Source organism: Cherax quadricarinatus, chromosome 41, assembly GCF_038502225.1.
Source record: "Cherax quadricarinatus isolate ZL_2023a chromosome 41, ASM3850222v1, whole genome shotgun sequence".
NCBI classification, from domain to species: domain Eukaryota; kingdom Metazoa; phylum Arthropoda; class Malacostraca; order Decapoda; family Parastacidae; genus Cherax; species Cherax quadricarinatus.
In genome coordinates, this window is record NC_091332.1 from 27,055,235 (window position 1) to 27,082,318 (window position 27,084).

The following is a 27,084-nucleotide window of genomic DNA, read 5'->3' on the forward strand; positions in this document are numbered from 1 at the left end:
AGATCAGTCACAGAGCCAGGAATGAGTATGCACAGGTAAGGAGGGAGGCCCAGCGACAGTATGAAAATGACATAGCATCGAGAATCAAGACTGACCCGAAACTGTTGTATAGCCACATCAGGAGGAAGACAACAGTCAAAGACCAGGTGATCAGATTAAGGACAGAAGGTGGAGAACTCACAAGAAATGATCAGGAGGTATGTGAGGAGCTGAACAGGAGATTTAAGGAAGTTTTTACAGTAGAGACAGGAAGGGCTGTGGGAAGACAGCACAGAAGGGAACATCAAGAGGGAATATACCAACAAGTGTTGGATGACATACGAACAACTGAGGAGGAGGTGAAGAAGCTCTTAAGTGACCTTGACACCTCAAAGGCGATGGGACCGGACAACATCTCCCCATGGGTCCTTAGAGAAGGAGCAGAGATGCTGTGCGTGCCTCTAACCACAATCTTCAACACATCCCTTGAAACTGGGCAACTACCTGAGAAATGGAAGACAGCTAATGTAGTCCCCATATTTAAGAAAGGAAACAGAAACGAGGCACTAAACTACAGACCTGTGTCTCTGACATGTATTGTGTGCAAAGTCATGGAGAAGATTATCAGGAGGAGAGTGGTCGAACACCTGGAAAGGAACAAGATTATAAATGAAAACCAGCATGGGTTCATGGAAGGCAAATCCTGTATCACAAACCTCCTGGAGTTTTATGACAAGGTAACAGAAGTAAGACACGAGAGAGAGGGGTGGGTAGATTGCATTTTCCTAGACTGCAGGAAGGCCTTTCCACAGTTCCCCACAAGAGATTAGTGCAGAAGCTGGAGGATCAGGCACATGTAAAAGGGAGGGCACTGCAATGGATAAGGGAATACCTGACAGGGAGGCAGCAACGAGTCATGGTACGTGAAGAGGTATCACAGTGGGCGACTGTTACGAGCGGGGTCCCACAGGGGTCAGTTCTAGGACCAGTGCTATTTTTGATATATGTGAACAACATGATGGAAGGAATAGACTCTGAAGTGTCCCTGTTCGCAGATGACGTGAAGTCGATGAGAAGAATTAAATCGGATGAGGATGAGGCAGGACTGCAAAGAGACCTGGACAGGCTGGACATGTGGTCCAGTAACTGGCTTCTCGAATTCAATCCAGCCAAATGCAAAGTGATGAAGATTGGGGAGGGGCAAAGAAGACCGCAGACAGAGTATAGGCTAGGTGGACAAAGACTACAGACCTCACTCAGGGAGAAAGACCTTGGGGTGACCTTAACACCGAGCACATCACCGGAGGCACACATCAACCAAATAACTGCTGCAGCATACGGGCGCCTGGCAAACCTGAGAATAGCGTTCCGATACCTTAATAAGGAATCGTTCAAGACACTGTACACTGTGTATGTTAGGCCCATACTGGAGTATGCAGCACCAGTCTGGAACCCACACCTGGTCAAGTACGTCAAGAAGTTAGAGAAAGTACAAAGGTTTGCAACAAGGCTAGTCCCAGAGCTCAAGGGAATGTCGTACGAGGAAAGGTTAAGGGAAATCGGACTGACGACACTGGAGGACAGAAGGGTCAGGGGAGACATGATAACGACATACCAGATACTGCGGGGAATAGACAAGGTGAACAGAGATAGGATGCTCCAGAGAGGGGACACAGGGACAAGGGGTCACAACTGGAAGCTGAAGACTCAGACGAGTCACAGGGACGTTAGGAAGTATTTCTTCAGTCATAGAGTTGTCAGCAAGTGGAATAGCCTAGCAAGTGAAGTAGTGGAGGCAGGAAACATACATAGTTTTAAGAAGAGGTATGACAAAGCTCAGGAAGCAGAGAGAGAGAGGACGCAGTAGCGATCAGTGAAGAGGCGGGGCCAGGAGCTGAGTCTCGACCCCTGCAACCACAATTAGGTGAGTACACACACACACACACACACACACAGACACACACACACACACACACACACACACACACACACACACACACATACATAGCTTTAAGCAGAGGTATGATAAAGCTCACGGCTCAGGGAGAGTGACCTAGTAACGATCAGTGAAGAGGCGGGGCCAGGTGCTCGGACTCGACCCCCGCAACCTCAACTAGGTGAGTACAACTAGGTGAGTGTACACACACACACACAGCTACACACACACACACACAGCTACACACACACACACACACACACACACAGCTACACACACACACACACACACACAGCTACACACACACACACACACACACACACACAGCTACACACACACACACACAGCTACACACACACACACACACAGCTACACACACACACACACACAGCTACACACACACACACACAGCTACACACACACACACACACACACACACACACACACACACACACACACACACACACACACACACACACACACACACACACACACACACACACTCACACTGCTACATACACAAACTGCTACACACACACACTGCTACACACACACTGCTACACACACACTGCTACACACACACACTGCTACACACACACACTGCTACACACACACACTGCTACACACACACACACACACTGCTACACACACACACACACACTGCTACACACACACACACACTGCTACACACACACACACACTGCTACACACACACACACACTGCTACACACACACACACACACACACACACTGCTACACACACACACACACACTGCTACACACACACACACTGCTACACACACACACACACACACACACACACACACACACTGCTACACACACACACTGCTACACACACACACACACACACACACACACACACACACACACACACACACACACACACACACACACACACACACACACACACACTGCTACACACACACACTGCTACACACACACACACACACAGACACACACACAGACACACACACAGACACACACACAGACACACACACAGACACACACACATACACACACACATACACACACACACACACACACACAGACACACACACAGACACACACACAGACACACACACATACACACACACACACACACACACACACACACACACACACACACACACACACACACACACACACACACACACACACACACACACACACACACACACACACACACAGACACACACACAGACACACACACACAGACACACACACAGACACACACACACATACACACACACACACACACACACACACACACACACACACACACACACACACACACACACACACACACACACACACACACACACACACACACTGATTGACCCTTGTGGGACCCTGCTCATCACAGGCGCCCGCCGTGGTGAGGTATCACAGTGGGCGCCTGTGACGAGTGGGGTTCCACCTAGGTCAGTCCTAGGACCAGTGCTATTTTTAGTATATGTGAATGACATGAAGGAAGGGATAGACTCAGAAGTGTCCCTGTTCGCAGATGATGTGAAGTTAATGAGGAGAATCAAATCAGATGAGGATCAGGCACGACTACAAAGAGACCTGGACAGGCTACAAGCCTGGTCCAGCAACTGGTTCCTCGAATTTAACCCCGCCAAATGCAAAGTCGTGAAGATCGGGGAAGGGCAAAGTCTCGACCCCTGCAACCACCATTAGGTGTGTACACACACACACACACACACACACACACACACACACACACACACACACACACACACACACACACACACACACACACACACACACACACACACACACAAGGCTTTTGACACTGTTCCACACAAGAGATTAGTGCGGTAGCACAAGGACAAGGCAGGGATAACAGGAAGGCACTACAATGAATCAGGGAATACCTGTCAGGAAGACAACAGCAAGTCATGGTACGTGGCAAGGTGTCAGAATGGGCACCTGTAACGAGCGGGGTGCCACAGGGCTCAGTCCTAGGACCGGTGCTGTTTCTGGTATTTGTGAACATGACTGAAGGAATAGAATCTGAAGTGTCCCTGTTTGCAGATGATGTGAAGTTGATGAGAAGAATTAAATCGGATGAAGACCATGCAGAACTACAGAGGGATCTGGACAGACTGCAGGCGTGGTCCAGCAACTGGCTCCCCTGGAGTTCAGCCCCACCAAGTGCAAAATCAAGAAGAATGGGGAAGGACAAAGAAGACCACAGACAGAGTACAGTCTAGGGGGCCTAGCCTACAAATCTCACTCAAGGAAAAGGATCTTGGTGTGTATAACACTGGGCACATCACCTGAGGCGCACATCAATCAAATAACTGCTGCAGCATACGGGCGCCTAGCAAACCTAAGAACAGCATTCCGACATCTAAATAAGGACTCATTCAGGACCCTGCACACTGTGTACGTTAGGCCCATATTGGAATATGCAGCGCCAGTTTGGAACCCTCACCTAGCCAAGTATGTAAGGAAACTAGAGAAAGTGCAAAAGTTTGCAACAAGACTAGTCATTGAGCTAAGGGGTATGTCCTACGAGGAGAGGTTAAGGGAAATCAACCTGACGACACTGGAAGACAGGAGAGATAGGGGGATATGATAACGACATATAAAATACTGAGAGGTATAGACAAGGTGGACAAAGACAGGATGTTCCAGAGATGGGACACAGCAACAAGGGGTCACATTTGGAAGTTGAAGACTCAGATGAATCACAGGGATGTTAGGAAGTATTTCTTCAGTCACAGAGTTGTCAGGAAGTGGAATAGCCTGGGTAGTGATGTAGTGGAAGCAGGATCCATACATAGCTTTAAGAAGAGGTATGATAAAACTCATGGAGTGGGAAGAATGGCTGAATAGCGGCCAGTTGAAGAGGTGGGGGCCAGGAGCTGTGACTCGACCCCTGCAACCACAACTAGGTGAGTACAGCTAGGCGGGTACACACACACACACACACATGCAAAATACTGAGAAGAATTGACAAGGTGGACACTGACAGGATGTTTCAGAGATGGGACACAGCAAGAAGGGGTCACAGTTGGAAGTTGAAGACTCGTATGAGTCACAGGGATGCCAGGAATTATTTTTTTCTGTTACAGAGTCATCAGGAAGTGGAATAGTCTGGAAAGGGAGGTGGTGGAGGCAGGATCCATACATAGCTTTAAGAAGAGGTATGATACTCCTCACAGAGCAGGGAGGAAGTGACCTAGTAGTGACCAGGGGAGAGGCAGGGCCAGGAGCTAGTATTCACCTTTAGTAGTGCAGATATTGAGGACATCACATATACTGAGATGAATCGACGAGATGGACAGAGACAGGATGCTCCAGAGATGGGACACAGCAACAAGGGGTCACAAAAGGAAGTTGAAGACTCGCATGAGTCGCAGGGTTGTTAGGAAGTATTTCTTAAGTCATAGAGTTGTCAGGAAGTGGGATAGTCTGGAAAGGGAGGTGGTGGAGACAGGATCCATTCATAACTTTAAGAAGATGTATGATAAAGCTCATGGACCAGGGAGAGAGTGACTTAGTAGCGACCAGTGAAGAGGCAGGGCCAGGATCTGTGAATCAACCCCTTCAGCCACAATTAAGTCAGTACACACACCCATCAGCAAGTCATGGTATGTGACGAAGTGTCAGAGTGGGTGCCTGTGACCAGTGGGGTTCCACAGGGGTCAGTCCTAGGACTGGTGCCTTTTCTGGTGTATGTGAATGACATGATGGAAGGAAGATTCATAAGTGTCACTGTTTGCAGTCCATGTGAAGCTAATGAGGAGAATTCAGTCACATGAGGATCAGGCAGGACTGCAAAGGGATCTGGACAGGCTGCAAGCCTGGTCCAGCAACTGGCTCCTGGAGTTCAGCTCTGCCAAGTGCAAAGTCGTGAAGATTGGGGAAGGGCAAAGAAGACAGCAGACAGAGTACAGTCTAGGGGGCTAAAGACTGCAAACTTCATCCAAGGATCTTGGGGGTGAGTATCATACCGAACACATCCCCTGAGGTGAGTATCATACCGAACACATCCCCTGAGCTGCACGTCAACCAAATAACTGCTGCAGCATATGGGTGCCTGGCAAACCTAAGACTAGCATTTCAACGCCTAAGTAGGAGTCATTCAAGACACTGTACACTGTGTGCATTAGGCCTATATTGGAGTATGCAGCAGACTAGTCTCAGAGCTAAGGGGTATATCCTATGAGGAGAGGTTAAGGGCAATCAACCTAACAAAACAGAAGTACAGTGGACCCCCGGTTATCGGCCAGTTTGGTTATTGGTCAATTCGGTTATCGGCGGGTTTTTTTGCACCCGGTTATCGGCCGTTCGCTCGGTTATCAGCCGTTTTGGACGTGTCCATCTGCCGGCTAGGGCAGCTTGCGCTTCAGTTTGGCTTTGTCTGTCAGTGGCTGAGGAAGCTTCTGCTCATACATCCAAACATTTCACTTGTTTACCATTGTTTTTAGTGGTTTTTCTTGCAGTGCAACAGTGAAATAAATAAAGATGGCTCCTGTGGTAAAGAAAGTGAGAAACACCAAGGAATTTAAGCGTGAAGTGATAGAAAAGTTTGAGAGTGGTATGAAGGATGTACAGCAAGAATAAATCAACAATTACATCCATCCTGGCAAAGAAAGAACAAATCAAAGATGTTAATGCTGCAAAAGGATTAACTTTTCTAACTAAACAAAGGCCACCAATAATGGAAGAAGTGGAAAAGTTATTATTATTGTGGATTAAGGTAAAAGAATTAGTGGGAGACAGTGTTGTGGAGTCAATCATTCGATCGAGGATCTTGTAAAGAAAATGCATGAGGATCTTGTAAAGAAAATGCCTGGAACAAGTGCTGCAGTTTGTGAATTTAGGGCCAGCAAAGGTTGGTTTGATAGATTTAAGATGTGTAGTGGCATACACAGTGTTGTAAGGCATGGTGAGGCAGCCAGTTCAGACAAACAGGCGGCTGAAAAGTATGTTCACGAATTCCAGGACTATGTAAAGGCTGAAGGATTCAAACCCTAGCAAGTGTTCAGTTGTGATGAAACAGGCCTGTTTTGGAAGAAAATGCCAAACAGGACCTACATTACCCAGGATGAAAAGTCACGGCCAGGACACAAGCCTGTGAAAGACAGGCTTACTCTTTTGTTGTGTGGTAATGCTAGTGGGGATTTCAAAGTGAAGCCTTTACTCGTGTATCACTCAGAAAATCCCAGAGTGCTCAAGAAAAACAATGTCATGAAGAATAGATTGTGTATGATGTGGAAAGCTAATCATAAGGCATGGGTCTCAAGGCAAATTTTCAAAGAGTGGGTTAATGATGTGTTTGGCCCAAGTGTGAAAAAATACCTCCTGGAAAAGAAATTGCCACTCAAGTGCCTCCTGGTGCTGGACAGTGCTCCTGCACATCCTCCAGACTTGGAAGACACCACTTCTCTCCTCCAGCCCATGGACCAGCAGGTCATTTCTGACTTCAAAAAATTCTACAGGTAAGCTGTTCCCTGTGGAGGACCACAGGGAAGAGCTTACCACTAAAGAACTGCAAGAGCTTCAACTTGAACAGCAACAGACTGCAGCTGAGGAGCTTGCTTCAGAGGAGGAGGAAGAGGGAGTAAAGGAGGTGCCTTCTTCAGAGGTTAAAGATGTGTGTGCAGTGTGGACTAGGGTGCAAGCTTTTGTAGAGAAACACCACCCTGACAAAGCTGAAACAAGCCATATCTGCAACATGTTTAGTGACAAAACCCTGTCCCACTTCAAGGAAATCTTAGAGACGCCAAAAACAGAGCACTCTGGACAGTTATTTTGTGAGACAGGGCTCCAGTGACTCAAGCTGGTCCTAGTGGCAATAAAAGACAGAGAAGATACGATATTACGTGCTGCAAACTGCCCTTCTCACACTATACCATTCAGTTATATATCCATACCTCACCTATGCTATCTGTGCTTGGGGTTCAACTGCAGCAACACACCTAAAGCCAATAATATCCCAACAAAAAGCCGCAGTAAGAATAATCACTAAATCCCATCCCTGGCAACACCCCCCCCCCACTCTTCATAGATCTAAACTTACTCCCTGTTCAGTACATCCACACTTACTACTGTGCAATCTACATCTACAGGACCTTAAATTCCAATATTAACCTTGACCTAAAATGCTTTCTTGATAGTTGTGACAGAACCCACAGGCACAACACCAGACACAAACATCTCTATGACATTCCCCGTGTCTGACTAAACCTTCACAAAAATTTAATGTATGTCAAAGGCCCTAAAATCTGGAACACCCTACCTGAAAATTCTAAAACTGCAGACACATTCATCACCTTCAAAACTACCATCAGAAAACATCTTATCTCCCTGATACACCCTGTCAACTAATTATACGAATACCACCTGGTGGTTCACACTTACACTCACTCACCCATTTGACCATAAACAGAAATATCAATCTCAATCTCAAAATAATGAATCTTAACTAGTCATAAGTTGGCCTGTGATACTCCAATACTGAAACTATGTATAGTGCCAAAACAAAAGCATTCACATTGCTAAACTCACAAACTAATATTTAGTCACTTAGCCATAATACCAACTTACCTCATAATTTTGTAATATTTTAAACTTAAGATTTAATCTAAGTCTGCCCGAAATGCCTAGCTATGCTAGGTGTTCTAGTGGTACACTCTGTAATTATTATTTTACTACATGTAAACCACACAATAACCAAATTCTGTAAACTCAGCATTGTAATCCTTATAGAGAATAAACTTTGAATTTGAATTTGAATTTGAACCCCAGAGAAGGCTTTGCTACCTAAAGTCTTTATGGAAGGGGATTTCCCTTCCAAACACTAACTCCTCCCTATCTTCCAGAAGCCAGCATTAGCCTTCAATAATGATATGTAATACAGTGGACCCCCGGTTAACGATATTTTTTCACTCCAGAAGTATGTTCAGGTGCCAGTACTGACCGAATTTGTTCCCATAAGGAATATTGTGAAGTAGATTAGTCCATTTCAGAGCCCCAAACATACACGTACAAACGCACTTACATAAATACACTTACATAATTGGTCGCATTCGGAGGTGATCGTTATGCGGGGGTCCACTGTACTTACATAATTTAAAAAAAAAAAAAAAAAACTGTGAATATTTTTGTTTGGAACAGATTTATTGTATTTCCATTAATTCTTAGGGGAAATATTAATTCGGTTATCGGCCGACCTTCTGGAACGGATTACAGCCGATAACCGGGGGTCCACTGTACAGGAGGGATGGGGGGACATGAAAGGGATGTATAAAATACTTAAAGGGAATTGACAAGGTGGATAGGGACAGAATGTTCCAGAGATAGGAGACAGCAACAAAGGGTAACAACTGGAAGTTGAAAACTCGGATAAGTCAAAGGGATGTTAGGAAGTATTTCTTTAGTCAGCAAGTGGAACAGTCTGGAGGGTGATATAGTAGAGGCAGGATCCATACATAACTTTAAGAGGTATGATAAAGCTTTTGGAACAGGGAGAGAGTGGACCTAGTAGCGACTAGCAAAGATACAGGGCCAGGAGCTGTGACTCGACCCCTTCAACAACAGCTAGGTGAGTACACACACACTGATACACTTACTCTGTCACTAACTCATTTCCACATTTTTAGTGTTAAATAATCTTTTTAATCAAAGTTTCCCCAAAATGCTGTACATACAATAATCTTTCAAATTATTGTATATTTTGTGTAATTTGCAATTTTTAAACTTGGTTTTCCAGGAGTTATTTTAAATTTTTGGGAAGACATTATACAAGTTACTGTTTTGATCTGGGAATGTGAATAACTCAGGATAATTAAAAATATCATGGAATGTGGTTATTTCTATCAGGCTCTAAAGGCCCTGTGGCCTGGTGGCAAAAGCTCTCGCTTCACACGGTGAGTGCCTGGGTTTGATTCCCGGTGAAAGGGTGGAAACATTGGACGTGTTTCCTTACACTGGTAGTCTATGTTCACCCATCAGTAAAATGGGTACCTGGGTATTAGTTGACTGGTGTGGTCACATCCTGGGACAAAAGTGACCTAATTTGCCCGAAATACTCTGCATAACACTGGTACCCAGAGTTTTGGCCATAATTCGTTCCAGAAAGCTGTTAGAGTGCTGTTACTGAATGAATTTGTTCCCATAAGGAATAATGTAAATTAGATTAGTCCGTTTCAGACCCTCAAAAATACACTTACAATAATACGTACACTTACATAATTGTTCGAGTTGGGAGCTGTACGTAACTCAGGGTACCACTGTAGTACCATGTTATTGATGTCAGCTAGGCCTGTATACCTTGTACATTGTACTTGTAGTAAATAAAGATATTATTATTATTATTATTATTATTATTATTATTATTATTATTATTATTATTATATTATTATTATTGAGATGCAGCTCACAACAGCTGACACATAAATACATACAGTGGCACCCCGGCTTTTGTCCTTAATCCGTTCCAGATGGTCGGTCGAAATCCGAAATGGACGAAAACCAAAGTAACATTTCCTATAAGAAATAATGTAAATCCAATTAATCCGTTCCAGACACCCAAAAATATTAACAAAAAAATACATTTTATAGAGAATAACTATAATTTTACATATAGAAAACAATGAGGAATAAATATAAAGCACTAATTATAATGGATAAATGAACATTTTAATCACTATTACATACCTTTATTGGAGACTCTTGTTGGTGTATGGAAGTAGGCGAGGAGGGGAGAGAGAGGAGAGATTAGTGTTTGGAAGGGGAATCCCCCTCCATAAGGACTTCAGGTATCAAAGCCCTATCCAGAGATACTTCCCCTCTTTGTCTTTTACTGGCACTAGGACCAGCTTGAGAGTCACTGCACCACTGTAGCACAAAAAATCTGTCCAGAGAGGCCTATTTCTAGTGTCTCTAAGATTTGCCGAAATGGGACAAGCCATTGTCATTGAACATGTTGCAGACACGGCTTGCAACAGTTTTGTTAGGGTGATAATTCTCCGCAAATCTTTGCAACTTACTCAACTTTCCACACATGCCCTTAATCACTGAGGAAGGCACATTCTCCCCTCTCTCTTCCTCCTCCTCCTCTGAAGCAATTTCCTCAGCTGCAATCTGTTGCTGTTCCAGCTTCCTTGATTTTTACTTTCTTCACCAGGATGCAACTGATTATTGATTGGGACTTCCCATACATCCTGGGGAGCTTGGCCACATGTATGCCACTTTCGTATTTTGATACAAGCTCTTTCTTGAATTCTATAGTGTTTCTCACCTTCTTTACCAAAGGGCTGGCACTCTGAACTTTGTTTGGCCCCATTGTGGCTTATTTCACACACTTAATATACAAGCACCAAAAACAATGGATGAACGCATGGAGTATTGTGCACTCGACAAGTGACAGAGGCAGACTGAGTCAGGCGACAGCATCCTGGACGGGTGGACATGTCTGATACAGATGATTTCCAAGTCGATGTACGAAACCTGGAGTAAAAATTTGCTGAAAAAAAAGTGGTCGAAATCTGAATTACATGATATTCGGACCGTACTGTATTTACTGCTAGGTAAAGAGGGGTCAGCAGGTGTTAAGAAATTTTCCCATACGTCTCATCCCGTTGAGGATTGCACAAAGTTCCTTATTCTTGTGAGCTGAGCAAAAATTTTATAGGTATACAGTGGACCCCCGGTTCGCGATACTAATCCATTCCTGAGAGCTCATCGTAAACCAAAAATATCGGAAAGCGAATCAATTTTCCCCATAAGAAATAATGGAAATCAAATTAATCCGTGCAAGACACCTAAAAGTATGAAAAAAAAAACTTTTACCACATGAAATATTAAGTTTAATGCAATAGAATAGTAATTACAATAACAACAGTAACAATAAATAACAATAAATAACGAAAGAATAATTGACACTTACCTTTAATGAAGATCTGGTGATGATTGATGGGATGGGAGGAGGGGAGAGTGTGGATGGTGTTAGCATTTAGAAGGGGAATCCCCCTCCATTATGACTTGAGGTAGCAAGTCCTTTTCCGGGGTTACTTCCCTTCTTCTTTTAATGCCACTAGGACCAGGTTGAGAGTCACTGGACTTCTGTCGCACAACATAACTGGCAGCCTCACCATGCCTAATCACACTATGTATACCACTACGATTCTTAAATCTTTCAAACCAACCTTTGCTGGCCTTAAGTGGAAGATAGGTATTAATAAAGGGGATATTAACAAGGTCTTGTGTAGCTTTAAGAAGAGATTGTGTAGCTTTAAGAAGAGACTGGACAAATATATGAGTGGGAGGGGCTGGGTTTGATTGGTGTCATTGGGTACGGGAGTTATTTCTTTGGTGGCTTTAGGTAGAGATCGCTTTGATAAGGACCTGCCTCGTATGGGCCAGTAGGCCTTCTGCAGTGTGTTAGGTAAGACACATATGCAACAGTTAGGTATCTTTATTATGAAACGTTTCGCCTACACAGTAGGCATCTTCAGTCGAGTACAGAAAAGTTGATAGAAGCAGAAGATACTTGAAGACGATGTAATGAAACGATGTATGAAACAATATTGTTTCATAGTATGAAACAATATTGTTTCATACTATGGAACAATGCTCTTCTCCAGACTGAGGGACTGACCACCTCAAAACTTTAAGGGTGATGGACTGATTACATCGTCTTCAAGTATCTTCTGCTTCTATCAACTTTTCTGTACTCGACTGAAGAAGCCTACTGTGTAGGCGAAACGTTTCATAATAAAGATACCTAACTGTTGCATATGTGTCTTACCTAACAACCTGTCGGTATTTTATACCATTTTAATGTTCTTCTGCAGTGTTCCTACATTCTTATGTTCTTATGTTCTTGAGGATATCTCTCCAAGAGAGAACACGCAGTAATGGATTTAAATTAGATAAGTTTAGATTTAGAAAGGACATAGGAAAGTATTGGTGTGGAAATAGGGTAGTTGATGAGTGGAACAGTCTACCTAGTTGGGTTATTGAGGCTAGGACTTTGGGTAGTTTCAAATTTAGGTTGGATAAGTACATGAGTGGGAGGGGTTGGATTTGAGTGGGACTTGCACATCAGAGCTTATTTCTTGGGTAGCATTGAAAATTGGGTTGGTCAAATGTTTGTTAGTGGGATGAATTGTAAAGAACCTGCCTACTATGGGCCAACAGGCCTGCTGCAGTGTTCCTCCTTTCTTATGTTCTTATGTTCTTAAGTCCTAACCTCAATAACCCAACTAGGTAGACTGTTCCACTCATCATCTAACCTATTTTCCAAATCAATATCTTTCTACATCCTTTCTAATCTAAAACATCCTTACTAAATCTTGATCACTTGTAACATATTAAGTTCTTATAAGAACACATGAATGGAGGAACATTGCAGCAGCCTAGCCCTCTCATACTAGGCATGTCCTGCTAAAGAGATCACTGGTGAGGCCTCTACATCACTGGTGAGGCCTCATTTAGATTATGCTGCTCAGTTTTGGTCTCCTTACTACAGGATGGATATATACTCATTGGAGAACATACAGAGAAGAATGACTGAAATGACATGGTTTTAGAATAGCTTGTGGAACTCCTTGAAACAAGGCACCATACACAGAGGACCGAGTGTCTTTGCGTCTTTGTTGCCGTCGTTTTGTTTGTGCACAGACTGCATCTCTTCTGAGTGTGAAGGAAGCTGTATTATGAAATGATCACCTTCTCTTCTCAAACGCTTGGGTATATTGTGATGAATTCGAGGACCATGTTGTATTGCAGGTGTTGTTACCTGGTACTTCATTATGAGTTGTCTGACAACAGACAAACTTCACCATACGGTGGTCTGTTACCAGTCTTTATTTGGTACATATTATATGCATTCAGCATTGAAATGTCCATGAGATGGAAGAAAAGTTTCATGTACCACTTGTAACTCTTACGAACACAGTCAACAAAACCAATGCATGTCACACTTGTCAACCAAGCGCATGTTTTGTGTATAATCAATCACTGTCACTGGTTTTCGAATACGTTCATTGTCACTCGATCAACTTTGCCACTGTCTTGCATTTCATTACGGTGAATGGTTGTCAACAATGTGACACTCGTTTGTCATGCCACCGGCCATGATGTCATTGGCAGTAAACACCTGCACGTCATCACCACGAACACCTGCGTTGAGCCTGGGCATATGTTTACGATTAGAACGCACTGTGCCACACACATCTGTCTTGTTCACTCGCATGAAATCACTGAGTAAGGATCGGTATATAATGTATGGCCCTTACCAAGATAAGGTGCCATTGTTTCTCACTACGTCACCTGATATACCCAATAACATCTTGGTATCTTTCAATGTTTTACTACCCGTGTATACAACAATAACTGTCACAATCACAGAGTACAAACAATTTTATAGCGGTTCCTCTTGCTCGGTATATACTGCTTGAATGACAGTCTACCTTTGAACAAAATCAAAGACTCGTCAATTACAAGATTCTTGAATGGATAAAAGTATATCCTGAACTTTTGTTTGAGATACATGAAAACATTTCTAATCTTGTATAACCTGTCACTTCTGTCAGGCCTGGTTTTGTCAGAGAAGTGCAACATACGTAACAGTAAGATAAACCTGTTCACTGGTATTATTTCACTGAAGGATGGGGTACAAATTAGCCGATCTGTGGACCAGTATGCTTTTATATTATGCTTATAGACGTGAGGCATAAGCATTATTGTTGCAAAAAGCAAATACATTTCTGCAACAGTCGTCTCTTTCCACCTGTGTAGTCTTGACTGTGGTGATAAGATCGTATTTGCCATGGTGTACTGAAAATACTTATTACTTTCCCTGACAATAATTTCCATCAATGGCTGGTCAAAGAATAATTCAAAGAATTCCAGTTCATTGGCCGTGGTTCCAAGGGGACAGGTAGGTAGGCGAGTCATCAAAGTGGTGAGGGCTGGGAACAAAATTGGGATTTTGCTGCCAATCCCAGATACGGTTTGCTGGTGGATACTGGACATCATAGGCTGGTTGTACGGGTGGTTGTGGCGGGCTGGTGGGTGACGCTCCGCTTTGTCCTTGAACTGACGAGTCAGCAGCGTGGGTTCCCGCGTGGCACACGAGTCACGCATGGCGGTGCCACTACCACCACCAGCCCCACTAACACCATCCACTGATGTCTGTGGCCCATCCATGCCAAGTGTAGCCACATCATCCTCACTATCACTACCTAAAATAGGGCCACGGGATGTACTCCGGGATGTACTCCGGGATGTATGGGCACAGCATAGGGTACACTACCCGAGCGCATGCGGCGGCGAACATACCGACGCTTCACTGGTGAATATGTTTCCTCACTATCACTACTCGTGATCGTCGAGCGCAATAAAATCACAATCCACGTCAGAATCATCGTCATTACTGAAGTCAGAGGCCAGGCCACGGGAAAATATTAGTTTTCTCTTACGTTTAGGAACACCCGACCGTGAGTCACGAGTTAAAGCCTTAAATCTTCACTCTCTGGAGAGACGTAGAATGAGAGGAGATATCATTGAGGTGTATAAGTGGATGACGGGCATAAACAAAGGAGATATTAATAAGGTATTGAGGGTGTCGAACCAGGTAAGAACCAGAAATAATGGATTTAAGTTGGATAAATTTAGATTTAGAAAGGACATAGGTAAGTACTGGTTTTCTTACAGAGTTGTGGATGCGTGGAACAATCTTCCTCGTGGGGTGATAGAGGCTAGGACCTTGGGTAGCTTTAAGAAGAGACTGAACAAATGTATGAGTGGGAGGGGCTGGGTTTGATTAGTGTCACTGGATACAGGAGTTAATTCTTAGGTAGCTTTGGGTAGAGGTCGTTTAGATAAGGACCTGTTAGGTAAGACACATATGCAACAGTTAGGTATCTTTATTTCGAAACGTTTCGCCTACACAGTAGGCTTCTTCAGTCGAGTACAGAAAAGTTGATAGAAGCAGAAGAGACTTGAAGACCTCAAAACTTTAAGGGTGATGGACTGATTACATCGTCTTCAAGTCTCTTCTGCTTCTATCAACTTTTCTGTACTCGACTGAAGAAGCCTACTGTGTAGGCGAAACGTTTCGAAATAAAGATACCTAACTGTTGCATATGTGTCTTACCTAACAATCTGTCGGTATTTTATACCATTTTAATGTTCAGATAAGGACCTGCCTTGTATGGGCCAGTAGACCTTCTGCAGTGTTCCTCCATTCTTATGTTCTTATGCTCTTAAATTCACTCACATCACCACTAGTTGCAGGCAATTTTTTTACCAAATCGTCATGCAACTGCCTAGCCTTTTCACAAATGATTGCTTGAGAGATGCTATCTCCTGCTATCTGTTTTTCATTTATCCACACCAATAACAGTCTCTCAACATTTTCTAACACTTTCGGTCGCTGTTTCTTAATCACAGTTGCACCTTTTGCAAGAACAGCTTCCTTGATTGCCGATTCCTTGCTCACTATAGTAGAGATGGTTGATTGGGGTTTACTATACAACCTGACCAGCTCCGACACACACACTCCGCTTTCGTACTTTGCAATTATCTCTTTCTTCATTTCAACAGTCATTAGCACCCTTGGTCTCGAAGGGTTGGCACTGGGAGCTTTCTTGGGGCCCATGATGACTTATTTTGCAAAAACAGGCACCAAAAACAGTGATAACATAGATAATATGGAATGTACTAAATGTATCCTTAGATGCGCGCACACTGGCTGGCTTGTAAACACTGGCACATAGTTCAGGCCACACATGGACACGTCTCGTACAAACCACATTGCATACCGGGTTTTGTATCGGGAAGCGAGGCAAATTTTATGTGATATAATGCATCAGTTACTGGATTTATCGGATACCGATAGCATCGCGAACCGGGGGTCCACTGTACTCTGGTAACAATTTGCTTTGTAAACTTTTTTCATTTGTTAACTTGCAGCAAAATATGATGTTCATTGTATAGGTCCACCGTCACAAATCCAGCAATCAGTTATTCGGTTCCTTCAGTTATTCGGCACTAATTTTGGCTAGCATAATTTCAAATTTCCAGGGTCGCCACACCAACCTGCTGGTACTGTTTGGTGGCGCTACTTGCTGCATAAGTCATTCCAATTTCTTTTTCTCCATTTATTGTTTTAACCTGCTTACTTTTAGCCCTAGCCATGGTTCCAATGAATAAAAGAAATGCTTCTCATTATGTAAAGCACCTACACAGTACATTATCCATTAATGATAAGGTGACTTTGAAGCCACTGTCAATTGCCATGAGCTCAGTCTCAAGATGCAGGAGAATATGCTTTATTATTACACTAATATCAACACTACAGCTTATTTGTCTATCACAATTGATCTAATATGACATAATAAACAATATAAATAACATAAAACATGTTAAATACTCCAGAATGAATAATACACGTATTTGGCATAACACAGAGCAGTTCGACGGAGGTATGAAGAGGATATGGTATACAAATACCATTCTCCTATCCCTGTCTTGGGGGCTTATATTAGAGAAAACGGAGTGTAGCACAGGGCTAACTGTCATATACACTCGTACTGCACCATAAACCTGAAACAAAAAAGTTATTTTCTCTCTATAGATCATCACACATAGCAGCATATGTGTAGAGAACCTAGGATAACCCAAAAAAAGCCAACGTGGCTTACTTTTAGTACCTGGCTTGGGTTAGCCATATATGATTTTTGGTAAATATTCGATTCCTCCCCTCCACAAATTGGGGAGGAGGAGTATGGAAGAAGTGAATGTTTTCAGATACTTGGGAGTTGACGTGTCGGCGGATGGATTTATGAAGGATGAGGTTAATCATAGAATTGATGAGGGAAAAAAGGTGAGTGGTGCGTTGAGGTATATGTGGAGTCAAAAAACGTTATCTATGGAGGCAAAGAAGGGAATGTATGAAAGTATAGTAGTACCAACACTCTTATATGGGTGTGAAGCTTGGGTGGTAAATGCAGCAGCGAGGAGACGGTTGGAGGCAGTGGAGATGTCCTGTTTAAGGGCAATGTGTGGTGTAAATATTATGCAGAAAATTCGGAGTGTGGAAATTAGGAGAAGGTGTGGAGTTAATAAAAGTATTAGTCAGAGGGCAGAAGAGGGGTTGTTGAGGTGGTTTGGTCATTTAGAGAGAATGGATCAAAGTAGAATGACATGGAAAGCATATAAATCTATAGGGGAAGGAAGGCGGGGTAGGGGTCGTCCTCGAAAGGGTTGGAGAGAGGGGGTAAAGGAGGTTTTGTGGGTAAGGGGCTTGGACTTCCAGCAAGCGTGCGTGAGCGTGTTAGATAGGAGTGAATGGAGACGAATGGTACTTGGGACCTGACGATCTGTTGGAGTGTGAGCAGGGTAATATTTAGTGAAGGGATTCAGGGAAACCGGTTATTTTCACATAATCGGACTTGAGTCCTGGAAATGGGAAGTACAATGCCTGCACTTTAAAGGAGGGGTTTGGGATATTGGCAGTTTGGAGGGATATGTTGTGTATCTTTATATATGTATGCTTCTAGACTGTTGTATTCTGAGCACCTCTGCAAAAACAGTGATAATGTGCGAGTGTGGTGAAAGTGTTGAATGATGATGAAAGTATTTTCTTTTTGGGGATTTTCTTTCTTTTTTGGGTCACCCTGCCTCGGTGGGAGACGGCCGACTTGTTTAAAAAAAAAAAAAAAAAAAAAAAAAAAAATTCGATTCCTAGCCAGGGTAGAAACATTAGGCGTGTTTCTTTACGCCTGTTGTCTATGTTTACCCATCAGTAAATGGGTACCTGGGTGTTAGCTGACTAGTGTGGATGTTATCCTGGGACACTGACCTAATTTTCTTGAATTATTCTGCATAACAAGCGGCTTTCTATATGGTAGTACAGTGGACCCCCGCTTAACGATCACCTTCCAATGCGACCAATTATGTAAGTGTATTTATGTAAGTGCGTTTGTACGTGTATGTTTGGGGGTCTGAAATGGACTAATCTACTTCACAATATTCCTTATGGGAACAAATTCGGTCAGTACTGGCACCTGAACATACTTCTGGAATGAAAAAATATCGTTAACCGGGGGTCCACTGTATGTCACTGATGTCAGCTAGGCCTGTATACCTTGTACATGTATGTTATTTTATTTATTATCACACTGGCCGATTCCCACCAAGGCAGGGTGGCCCGAAAAAGAAAAACTTTCACCATCATTCACTCCATCACTGTCTTGCCAGAAGGGTGCTTTACACTACAGTTTTTTAACTGCAACATTAACACCCCTCCTTCAGAGTGCAGGCACTGTACTTCCCATCTCCAGGACTCAAGTCTGGCCTGCCAGTTTCCCTGAACCCCTTCATAAATGTTACTTTGCTCACACTCCAACAGCACGTCAAGTATTAAAAACCATTTGTCTCCATTCACTCCTATCAAACACGCTCACGCATGCCTGCTGGAAATCCAAGCCCCTCGCACACAAAACCTCCTTTACCCCCTCCCTCCAACCTTTCCTAGGCTGACCCCTAGGTCGGGTTATCTTATTCAAACTTGGGCAATGTATGATGGAAAGATACTTCTTCACGTACACCAAAAATGAAAGAAATCAGACCATAAATAGCGGAGTTCACTTTTCAGCCATTAGCGGCCGCTTAGCGGTATATTTTTGTATGGTTGTTATGGTTATATTCTCATTTTTTCGGTCTCATTTGATAGAATGAAAGATATATTACAGAAATAGATATGATTTTGATGGCTTTCATGACGAAAAGTACCTTGAAATTGCGCTCACAGTAGCGAAAATGTTCTATTCTTTAGCGAAGCTCAAGAGTAAACAAATGACGTCACCGTCCAATACCTGTCCGCCTGCCAGTCTAAATTTCAATACGGAGTCAAGAATGGGTTGACATTATTTATACATTTATTACAATAATGCAGCAGTCTGCATAACAGTAAATCTTTTTTTTTTTTTTTGTGAATAAAAATTCCAAATGAAAAACAAGAGTAATATAAGAGGGGCCTGTAGCCGTGACTAATTAACAGAGAAAATGTTATTTTAGTGCCAGGAATGTCTGCATTGTTTATTCTGGACCCTATTTTGAAATTGGCATCTGTTGAAATTTGTGTGAAATTGGCCAAATTGCCATTTTCTGGCCACTTTATTGGGTAATTGAAATAAGTGAATGGGCAGTTTCTTGTACTCAGTTGACAGACTAGAAGTAAATAAGTTTATTCAGGTATACACAAATACAGTTACATAGATTATCATACATAGCAGTGTATGTATAGAGAACCTAGGATATACCAGAAAGTCAGACAAAGTGACTTATTTCCAGTACCTGGCTTGGGCTTGCCATGTATGATTTTTAGTAAATATTTTTTTTTCTCAGTTGTTTGTTGGGCTGTCTCATTGAAACTTGGGCAATGTATGATGGAAAGATGCTTCTTAATGTACAACAAAAATAAGAAAGACGGACAATAAATAAGGGAGTTAACTTCTCAGCCATTAGCTACCTCTTTGCAGTATATTTTCGTATGGTTTTTATGGTTGTATTCTCATTTTTTTGGACTCATTTGATAGAATGGAAGATATATTACAGAAATAGACGTGATTTTGATTGCTTTCATGACGAAAAGTACCTTGAAATTGAGCTCAAAGTAGCGGAAATGTTCGATTTTTGCCGATGTTCAATGAACTGTGTAAGTCAAGTTGGTTAATTTTATTAAGTGTATTCTAACCTAACCACTCTGTAATTCGGCAAACTCAGTAATCCGGCACACTACAGGTCCCAATGATGCCGGATTTGTGATGGAGGACCTGTACATCTAAAGTGCTCCCTACCTCTGTTTAACATGAGAAGTAGGAATAAAGGAGCAAACTAGTAGTCCTAGTGGCTACTCTTTTAAAAACATTTCTACTCGTGTACAGGCAGGCCCCATTTTAACCCTTAAACTGTCCAAACGTAGATCTATGTTTATGTGCGTAATGCTCCGGAGGTAGATCTACGTCTGATTTTACATGCTTTCTTATGTAAAACAACGTAGATCTACGATCAAAGCACTATGCATGTCAACATAGATCTATGTTTGGACAGTTTAAGGGTTAAAGCACTTCACTTTACATCGTTTTGCTAATACAGTGGTTTTTCAATTATACCAGTTCTTCCTTTATTTAGACTCTCTACAATAAATATAGGGTACATATATTCACCACTCACTGTAAGGGAAAGATGAAAATATTATAAGGTAAGTAATGTGTGTATTGTATATGCATTTTTTTTGGCCTAGCTATATTGCTCACTTAATGTATTATAGTGTAAACATGTTATCAGGCTTTTACATGCATTTGAAAGGGAAAAAAGGCCATGATTCACTTGACAGAGTTTTTCGCTTTACAATGCTAGCCCGGAACCTAACCTGCAATATAAGTGGGGCCCACCTGTAATTGTCTGTAAGTTTATTAATGTATGTATACACAAATACAGTTACGTAAGTCACTCTCTCTCTGCAACGGATCAATTACGTAATCCGGGGATCTGCTGTACTAGCAACATTGTCATGACTCTTACTGACTGTCCACAGTTTAGAGTGGCATTCATGGGACTTTTTTTTTTTTTTTGGGTGGGGGAAATTTTTCTGTTCTGCCATAGTGTTTTGTTTTCAATGCACCTGTTGCATATCTGATATACTTTTGATATTCCTTTGATGAGTTCTGAGAGTTTTTCTACTTGGGCCAGGCTTGTTGGGTGCACCAAGTCTTCCTGCCACAACTTCCAAGTGTGTCTGCACCAAGCAGAGCACAGTGAATTCAAAATGTTCCCTTAGCAGAGGGGGGATATAAAATTCCCTGCAGCCTTTAAGCCATTTCCTATGATGTATACTGCATCACAAGAAATGTGTAGTCCTCTCCAGGGATGAAATGATTTCTCAGCATTATGTCTCTGCCCAGTTAGACCTTGTCGTTTTTTGAGTACCATTGTTACTGTCACATGAACTACTTGTCAACTGTGTTGTAGATGTTGATGCCTGGTGATGAATGTATTAGTTGAATGAATGTGTCGGAAGACTCTGGTCTCTTTTTGTCAGCAACATTTGACTAAAGTTGGCCATGTTGCTGTTTCTTATGTTATCTCAAAGCATAATAAAGACAAAATTTTGAAAATTATATTCCATTCATGGCAATTATAATACAGCCTCTTCTCACTATATGACACTAAGACCACGTTGGTAAACAAATTCCTCATTAAATAAGGAGCATACCATAATAGTAGTGAGTTTGTCAACCATCTTTAACCCTTTCAGGGTTTCGGCCGTACTAGTACGGCTTACGCGCCAGGGTCCTAGACGTACTAGTACGCATAAATCTAGCACCTTCAAATCTAGTGAGAAAAAGCTGGTAGGCCTACATATGAAAGAATGGGTCTGTGTGGTCAATATGCGCAGTATAAAAAAAAATCCTGCAGCACACAGTGTGTAATGAGAAAAATAAAACTGACCGTGTTTTTGGATTAAAACAGCGATTTTGCACTGTATTTTCGTATGGTACTTATTGTTGTATTCTAGTTTTCCTGGTCTCATTTTATAGAATGGAAGACACATTACAGATATTGAGATGATTTTGACTGGTTTTACAATGAAAAGTACCTTGAAATTGAGCTCAAAGTAGCAGAAATGTTCGATTTTTACTGAAGTTCAACAGTAAACAAATCATACTAAGCGTCCAATACACGTCAACTGGTGAGTCTGATATTCATTCACAAGCGTGCCGATATTATTTATACCATTTCTACACTAATGCAATAGTCTGCATAACAGTAAATCTTCTATATTTTGTGAGAATAAAAATTCAAAATGGAAAGCAAAAGAATGTAAGAGGGGCGTGGGAACGTGGCTAATGAATGAAGGAAATGTTATTTTAGTGCCAGGAATGTCTTTCTTGTTTATTCTGGACCCTATTTGGAAATGGGCATCTTTTGAAATTTGTGTGAAATTGGCAAAATTGCTAAATTCTGACCACTGTATTGGATAGTTGAAATCTGTAAATGGGTGGTTTCTTGTACTCATTCAATAGAAAAAATGGAGTTCTAGCGAAATAGTTATGATTTTTGTTGACTAATACACGAATTGGCCGAAAATAGGGCTCAAAGTGGGAAAAATCGCCGATGCGTAAACATCATTGAGACCACTAACTTCGCGAGAGCATAATTCCTTAAGTTTTCCATCAAATTTCATACTTTTGGTGTCATTATGATCACCAAAAGATTCTCTATCTTTTCATAAGAAAAAATTTTTTTTTTTTTTTTTTTTTGAAATTTGGGGGACCCTGAGAACAAGTCTCTGAGAGGGCCTGTGGACCCTGAAAGGATTAACCCTTTCAGGGTCCGGAGGCAAAATTTAAAGGGGTGCCCCAGTGTCCAAGAAATTTAAAAAAGAAAAATTATTCTTACAGAATTAAAGATAATATTTTTGTGAAGGTAATAAAAAGAAAAAAATCTGATCAGTACTTACCGAGATATAAAGGTAAGAAGTTGACCCAAAATGACCGGGTGGCAGCAACATCAGTGACTTCCGCAAAATTGCATTTCTTTATTTTTTTTTTATACTTTTTTCTTTTCTTTTTTAATTTTTTCTTTTTCTAGTAACATTTGTGGCCTGTGAGACCAATACTGTATATAATGTATATATATATACACTTACTGTATTGAACACAATTACCACACTAAAGTTATTATTATAATATTGTTTACCAGTATTGTTTACTACAATAAATATGCACAAATGTTGTATAATACTAATGTTCTATTATATATTTACATATGTGCAATCACTGGACATGTTTCTAGAACTGCTGCAACCTGTGGAAGTTTGTAGGAAAATCCAAAAGTGGTGGTGGTAGAGGGTAGTAGTGATTGTGATGGTGGTAGAAGGTGCCTTCTTCAGTGGTTCAGTGATTCTACTAACTCCTCCAACGCTGTTTGAGTTGTATAGGGTTACAGACAACAACGCCACCTCAGCTGCTGCTTCACCACCACTATGTACGTATGGCTTATGCTTCCAGTGGCCCTTATACACCCAACAACAACAGAACACCTCTCGTGACATACATAATGACTCATTTTATTCATTCTAGTGTATATATCATGTTTCTATGTTATTAATATTGTTTACTATGTCATATTAGTTGAATTGTGATAGATAAATAAGCCATAGAGTTGATATTAGTGCCATATTCTCAGACAGTAAAATCGCCTCCCTCTCCCCTCCGCCCCATCTGCCAAACACTAACAAGAGTCTTCAGTGAAGGTAAGTATGATGTTAAATGTTCATTTATACATTTTATTAGTGCTTTATATTTATTTGTCATTCTTTAATGCATGTAAATCTATATTTAAGCTAGGGAAGTGGCTAGGCAAGTGACCCCTGATAAGAACTTGGTACCTAGAATCCTTATGGAGGGGGAGTCCCTTTCCAAACAATAACCTCTCTTCTCTCTCCCCTCCTCCCTGTCTTCCATCCATCAACAACAGCCATCAATAAAGGTAAGTATCATGTTGAATGTTCATATTTTTGTTCATGTAAATCTATCTTTAAGGTAAAAAAAATTTTTTGTTGTTATTAATACTTCTGGGTGTCTGGAACGGATTAATTGGATTTACATTATTTCTTATGGGGAAAATGGTTTCTGTTTTCGCTGATTTCTGTTTTCGCCGATTGCTCTGGAACGGATTAAACACGAAAACCAAGGGTCCACTGTATATTATTTAGGTGTACATATTGGTCAGAGGGCCTGTTGTAAGTTCGAGTTGTCGGTAAACAAGTACAGTGGAACCTCTGCTTATGAGTGCATCCATGTGCAAGTTTTTCCAGGTACTAGCAGTCGCTTGGTCGATTTTTTGCTTCCAGACATGAGCGAAATTTCCAGATGCAAGCAGGTCTCAAGGGAGCTTCCTTGATGCTGGTGAGGGGCTCTTGCTCTTGATCTAGGGAATTGGATCTCATTTGTTTGTTGGACTGTCTTATTGAAACTTGGGCAATGTATGATGGAAAGATGCTTCTTAACGTACACCAAAATTGAAAGAAATTGGAACATTATTAATGGAGTTCACTTCTCAGCCATTAGCCACCCCTTAGCAGTATATTTTTGTATATTTTTTATGGTTGTATTCTCGTTTTTTTGGACTCATTTGATAGAATGGAAGATATATTACAGAAATAGATATGATTTTGATTGCTTTCACAATGAAAAGTACCTTGAAATTGAGCTGAAAGTAGTGGAAATGTTTGATTTTTGCCATTGTTCAAGAGTAAACAAATGACGTCACTGTCCAATGCGTGTCTAACTGGCCAGTCTAATATGCAGTCACAAATGGGTTGACATTATTTATACAATTATTACAATAATGCAGTAATCTGCTTAACAGTAAATCTATTTTTTGTGTGAATAAAAATTCTGAATGGCAAATAATAGTTATTATTATAAGAATACGTACATACTAATTAATAATAATAATATGTAATAATAATAATATGTATAATATTAATAATATAATACGTAATACTACAATAATAATCATAATGATAATATGTACATATTATGTGCCCAGCATCTCTTCTCCATCTCCATGGTAAATGCTGTATTACTACATAATTTCTTTACATTATTATTATTATTATTATTATTGTTTTCCTTATGAAACTATGTACGTAGCGATCTAATGAAGTTTGCCTTACAAACACTCCGTTGTCTCTTATAATAAAAGCATGGGAAGGTATGTAGGAATGGCTGCTGTGGTGGCCCTATACACCCCAACAACAACAACAACAACAACAAAGGCAGTTTTGCTGCCTCCACTAACACTACTCACATACATAATGTTTCATTAATTCTAGTGTATATATCCTGTGAAGGTGGCCTGGTGGCTAAAGCTCCCGCTTCACACACGGAGGGCCCGGGTTCGATTCCCAGCGGGTGGAAAAATTTCGACACGTTTCCTTACACCTGTTGTCCTGTTCACCTAGCAGCAAATAGGTACCTGGGTGTTAGTCAACTGGTGTGGGTCACATCCTGGGGGACAAGATTGAGGACCCCAATGGAAATAAGTTAGACAGTCCTCGATGATGCACTGACTTTCTTGGGTTATCCTGGGTGGATAACCCTCTGGGGTTAAAAATCTGAACGAAATCTTATATGTTATTAATATTGTTTATTGTGTCATATTAGATGAATTGTGATAGATAAATAAGCTGTAGAGTTGATTTTAGGGAAATTGTTGAAGTATTTTGTCGTGTCTGGAATTCCACGGGAATGTATTAATTCCATTTTATTTAATTTAAATGAGGAAAATTGACTCTGCAAATGAGCAAATCCAGATGTGAGCAAGGTCATGGAGCAGATTAAACTCATAAGTAGAGGTTCCACCGTACGTTGCTAAGTGAGGAGAGGCTGTGTAGTTAATTCTTATTCAATTGCACAAGGTTATGCATAGTAAACTTGCATAACCAAGCCTAATCTTGAAAATTGGAAAAATGTTAATAAATTAAATATCCTCTGGATTTCAAGTTTGCAGAAGACTTTACGATTGTGTCTGACAGATACTGTATACACTAGTTGTGATACAGTCTTGATGTCAAAATATACTACTATCAGTTCATTATGTATAAGCCATTATGATGTAAATTGATGATTTACTTGTTGAAGAGGTCTAAAATTCATGCTTGGCATTTCATTTTTTGGAATTCCAGTATAACAAATTGCTGCTCTGGTGTCACTGAGAGGACTGCTTGCCACATACTACTCCTGAGATCACTCAGCTAACTGATTCCAATAGATGGTTTAACCCAGGCTGCTCCATGAACAATAGAAACCATCAGGGGGGTGTCACATGTCCATGGTGACACTCCCCTGGATTTTCTACAATAAGGTGGGGTAAAAAAAAAAAAAGTGATTTTGTTTAAAGTTAGAAAAATGTTATTGTAAGAAATCATTTTCTGATGATTTTTAGTATGTTGTTGGAAAGACACGTAATGACCTTTAATAACGACTGCTAGAAATAGAAAAAAATATTACACTGTTTTCTAGTAAATTAGGAAATACTGTACATCTAAACTATTTTTTAGTATACCAGGTAAAATGTATAGGGTAGGGGGTGTGTAAATGTAG

The 27,084-nt window shown here is 41.3% G+C and overlaps 1 protein-coding gene across 4 annotated transcripts in view; it reads left to right on the forward strand.

The window, feature by feature from the left end:
• Positions 1 to 27,084, forward strand: part of LOC128695949 (streptococcal hemagglutinin-like) — a 77,394-nt gene that overhangs the window by 15,016 nt on the left and 35,294 nt on the right. For 2 of the 4 annotated variants that reach the window (XR_011393053.1, XM_070093115.1), the window contains exon 2: positions 26,667 to 26,845. The exons of 1 other annotated variant lie outside the window; for it this stretch is intronic. The gene's annotated coding sequence lies outside the window, so the exon portion shown is untranslated. Of the gene's footprint in view, positions 1 to 23,813; positions 23,960 to 26,666; positions 26,846 to 27,084 lie in introns of those variants that run through there. One more of the 4 variants, XM_070093116.1, reaches the window with a different exon arrangement.